The sequence below is a fragment of the Capsicum annuum genome, chromosome 8, assembly GCF_002878395.1.
Source record: "Capsicum annuum cultivar UCD-10X-F1 chromosome 8, UCD10Xv1.1, whole genome shotgun sequence".
Classification (NCBI taxonomy): Eukaryota; Viridiplantae; Streptophyta; class Magnoliopsida; order Solanales; family Solanaceae; genus Capsicum; species Capsicum annuum.
In genome coordinates this window covers 96,919,180-96,924,719 of record NC_061118.1, presented here as the reverse complement: position 1 = coordinate 96,924,719, position 5,540 = coordinate 96,919,180, and the positions used below count along the sequence as shown (strand labels likewise).

General features: G+C 32.0%; 1 pseudogene; it reads right to left on the bottom strand.

Moving 5' to 3' along the window:
- Positions 1 to 213: 213 nt before the first annotated feature.
- LOC107879014 lies at positions 214 to 3,942 on the bottom strand (annotated as a pseudogene).
- Positions 3,943 to 5,540: the final 1,598 nt, after the last annotated feature.

Here is a 5,540-nt window from a genome sequence, read left to right as displayed (position 1 = left end):
TAGTTCCCACTTAGATTGTCTATCTCCATATTATCCTCAGAAAACGGCGTACGAGAAGTTTTACATCGCCTTCAAAATGCAGAAAAACCTTCATAAAGTTATAAAACAACAACCTACAAGTATGGTTTGAGGATAGAGTGCACACACAGCTTACTTCTACCATGAAAGGTAGAAAGACTATTTCTCAAGAGCTAAAGTTGTATTACAATGTCGAAAAAGGAAAAAAAATACTTCTATAAACTATGTGAATGATTTACTTTGGGAGAAAAGCGGTCAACAGCTTTGCTAAAATTCAAAAAACAATACAAAATTCTCTCATAACAATACCATAAGACATAAATAGCTTGTTACTATTCGACATTTGTTTAGAAGTAAGATTAAGTTGCTTCCAGAAAGCTTCTTTCCCTGCAAGTCATAAAAAAATTGACCATATTTATATTCAAATAATTATATTACTAAACAAAGACTATTACCATAACTTTAATGCTATGTGACATGTCAAAGTTACAGATGTACCGAACTCACTGCATTCGTCAATTTCACCGTGTTCTTCACTCATCTCAACAGTCCTACAAGTTGAATTGAATTAAAATTTTAACTTTCAACATATTCTGCAACTCCTCTTTGATACTCTAGCATATTTCTCCCTTGTCTAAGTTCATCTTTCGATTTTCTGACAAATTAAACCACATAATATCAATGACAGAATAATACTACTTTATAATTACTCTATAAAAAATACGACATGATCCAGAGAAGGAATCTTTATACATCTAATTTCTTATATAACATGATAACGATCTTTAGGAAACATACAAGATGCTATGTTACAGAAGTTGGATCAGAGGAGCCCTTACTTCTTAAACAACTAATTGAAACAGAAATCTAACTTCCTTGAATAAAACATTACATATTTAAAGATTACATTAAGAATAACTCTTTCACTTTCCAATAGTAGTAACGTTATGCTTTTTCCAATAGATGGATTACAATGTACCAATCGATGGATCCACTATGGCTCAATCTCGAATAAGTAGGACAGAGTCCAATATATACACTAAAAATCAAAATACTACAATTTCCCCCTCTCAAAAGAATCTAATCTAGTATCTTCTTTATTATATTAGTCCAATGGATTTAACCAACACTCCTGAGGCTTGTAACGGTTCCTCAGAGTATCCTGGCAATAATTGTAAACCACAAAGTTCCTCCGGACCCAAGCATAATCAATCTTCTGTTTACTTGATAAGTGCCAAGCATTGTATTGATCCCACCAGTGTTGTGTCGTGGTGGAAACACAAGCAGGGTAAGGATTTTTCCATGTACAAGCATCTATAGTGAATTTGTTATAAGATGCTACAAATGGTGCATTTTTCCAGTTTATCTTTTCTAAGCCTCCTCTAGTAGGCCCAATTATCTGCATTCCATATGCTAGAAACCACATAAAATGGCCTCTGGGCAGGAAAGAAATTGTTCGTGTGATTCGCATTCTTATATATCCTTATTGGTACCTTATCCACAAAAAACCTGTATTTACAAAAATATAGTTGATCAGTCATCATCAACTTCGTGTTAATCTCCAATAATTTATGTTCATCATATATATGAATCTTCTATATCCATTTCGTTATGTTCAAGTCCAATTCATGAGAATATTGATGTTAGTCGTAATTTTAAATGACCATTCTCTCAAGTCTCATCTATCAAGTTCTTCTCCGCCAAGTTTACTTTTGAAAAATTATGACCTTGGTGTTATGTCGGAGAAACAAAAAGTACACCGATGGATATAGTAAGATGGTTGGAATCCCTTTATCCGTAACCAAAGTGTGATTCAGACTCTAGGATTAGTGGTAAAATCAGAATTTTCGCAAAAAGATCCAAAATATAAAGAAAACACAAAAGACTAAAACTATCTAGAAGCATTTGGATCTTTTAATATGAGGTAGAGATTTTGAGGAAGAAACCCACAAGAAGATCCAAATTATTACCTCATATGTCACTGCCCATTTACCACTACGCAGAGGCTTATGGTGGAAATTGATATTTCCAATATATAAGCTCCAATCTTCAGGCACTTTATTAACTTCCTTGATAACATCATCCACCCTCACAAAGGATCATCGTCGCACTTCATGATATTTTTGGTAGATGCTACACAGACCTGCAAAAAACCAAACATATATATGAGGTTACTTTTTGGGGACAAAACTAATGTCAAGGTTCATGGGCAATCCAAAATCATACCGCATATTCACAGATGGCAACAATTTTCAGAACCACGAGGTCATAATGATCCATATAAGGAACAATGACTATATCACCAAAAAATTCTACTTCTTTCTTTAGCTCCACATTTACCTTATTTCTCTCGTGCTGTCAAAATCCATCTCAAAATTAAATAAAATTTTACCAATACCAATGTCAATGCTAATAGCAACAGAAATTTCCAGTAGGGTTCATGCGCTACCAATATGTCAACCTACCAATGCAACAAAGAATCGAGTGACAACATTAGACGATTTGATTAGCTGATACTGCATCCAAGACTTTCTTATAGCCATTCACTCAGCAAAATAATTGCCAGCAGAAAGAATACCAATGAACAGATCTACAGGCTGATCAAGGAGAGGCAGTGCCTTCCATCTGTTTGACATATCAAGATGCCTCTGAGGTGCAAAATTAGGATGTGTTGCTGGCAAGGAGGCAACAAACACTGAATCAACATCAATGTTACCGTTCAGTGACAAACCAGCGGCATCCTCAAGGGAAAATCCCTAACAGCACAAGAAAGAACAACCTTAAGAATAGTCCTATTTAATAATCCAGTATGAACTTGAATGTAAAAGTATGTTACTCACAGTTCGATACAGAAATGAGGTCACATGCCTTCCATCAACATTTATGTGATAACCCTCAAAGTCAGCGCTAAGAGTTAGCACAAATAACTTATTCTCTGAAAATGGATATGGCCAATCAATAGACATCTTCTTTGTCCGCCCTGTAATAAGTCGGTTTAACCACCATGATGACTTTGATTGCTCGGACTGATTGTCGTCATCATCTCGAATCCAGTTCTCACATTTAACCTGCCTATCAACTGCAAAAGATACCATACACTAAACTAATTCACAGTACAACAGATAATACAACTAACAACGCATTCTCAGTTAATCTTTCTTCCTTTAATACTTCAAAATCAATAGCCAAGCTTCTAACAGACAGATGTATTACCATAAGCTTTTATTCCCCTACCCCACCCCATAATTTGCCTAAAGTACAGATTTTTAACTTATATTAAACATCAATGAACAGAAATTTAAGTTTACACTCAATAAAACAATTAAAAGTTAAATCAATAAACCAAATTCATTATCTCACCAGTTTTCTCAGTATCCTTGGACCTCAATCACAGGCTTTCCACTCCAATCACCCTTCAAACGCGGATTGAAATGGAGAATCCTCGGTGGGTCCTCGCCATCAACCGTCTTCAGACCCTGTAACTCCTTCATAAACTGTGAAACCATCAAATATTGGCTATTTCTTAACAAAGATATCTTCGGTTCATACTCCGGATGCGCCTTCCGTGGCTTCTCAACAACTGTAATATGGGACCCTAATGTAAGCCCACATGGAAACACCAGCATTCTCCCTTTCTCCTGAAATTCCAACCCGGATATCGAAATCGAATACGGATATTCTTCTGTCCTATTACTATCATTATCTACAGGAGCCACCGCTTCTCGTCTGTGCAATTCAAGTTCTTCCCAGAACTTTTTCCCTACATCAAAAAGCTATTATTTTTTTATGAAGGTGTTCCATTTAAAAAAAATGACATCAAGAAGATGTATAGTTACAAGGAACAAAAATAAAAGGAATTGCTAGCCTCAGTTATACACTTTCTCCATCTAAAACAAGATCGGTTACTAAGAAGTTAACATGCATTATATAACATTATCTAATAAAAAATTTATTTGAAATTACAAAAGTACCAGGTAAACAAAAGCAAACCAAGAAATGTGCAGAAAAATATGAGTATTGATGAATCTTTTTGTATTTTCTATTAGAACAAAAAATGCAGAAAAATAGATCATATAAATGAAAAAATATAATGACAAAATCAAGATGGATAATAACGACAACAACAATGAAATTAACAAATGAAATTGAGAAATTTGAAGAGAGCAGAAATAGGATTAAGCAAAAACTTGAGAATAACTAACCTTAAATTGCAGACATGAGCTCTCAATAAGTAGTTTTCCAGAATTATGTTGAGGACAATAGAATAAATATTAATATTGCCCATGAATTTTGAGCTTAATAACAATTTGTCATTGGTCGTCCAAAACTCCCTCCTCTATGTAGCTAGAAGTGCAAGGCCCGTCCTTGCAAGTTTTAAGTTTTAAAATTTATCTTTGAGTAAAAAGTTTGATCAGTAAAATATTTTTATTAGTATGATTGGATTGAGAAGATCACAATTGAAACTTTCTTTTAACCTTCTTGTTGAATTTTGTGATCAGAAATATAAAAAAAAAAGGCGTAAATCTGATGAAATAACTTAAATCAAATATCCAGCAAATTATTGATTTTCAATATCGCAAAGATTAAGAATCATGTAAATTTACCCGATAAAGAGAATACACACCTTAGATTCGCTATTGTTTTGTTTAATTATTAATTTTAACACAAGAATATAGTGTTGTTTTTTAATAAAGAAGGAAGAGTTGAGATTTTCTTTTCTTTATTTTATTTTTAAAACAGAGAAATGTTAATTAATATTGAGGAGCTGTAAAAAGTTGAGAGAGATGGCTACACATATTTGATAGAAAATTTGCTAATATTAAGAAAGTGTGAAGTGTCTGGTAGCAAATTTGTGATAGATACACATTTTTTGTAATTAAATTTACTTTATTTATATTCAAATTAGTTGGTAAAAATCTTTTGCAAATAATCTTTATACCTTTTTTCTTTAATTTCTTTAAAATATAGTAATAAAATTTACTTATGCTTTATTCTTCTCACTTTACTACATACATTTTTTCCTCTTTAAATCTCATTATGTCATTTTACCCTCTTTAAACATCATTGTACATTAAAATCATGATTGAAGCAGCTGAAGCAGAAATCAGTCAATTTTTTTAAAAAAAATTGTTAATTATTGTTATTTACAGTACTTTTTATTTCATTTTCAAATAATATATGTTGTTTAATAACTTCTTCTGTCCTGTCCTAATTTATGTGGCACTAATATAATTTTGCTAGTTAATCAAATATTTTATGTTGACATATCATTTTGTTATTCTTATTTTTCTAATACATAAATGACTTATAATAAGGAGTGATATAGTAAAATCATCATTCGGAAGACGAAAATTTAATTTAAAACATTCAGAGTTAATTTCGCATTTTATGTCTATTTTATTTTTCATTAAATATTATTTATTTTCTTAATACTTAGATGACACATAATAATTAATTAAGAGCGATTGATTATGTTATTACTATAAAAATTAATATAATTTTATCATATCCAATAGTAATCA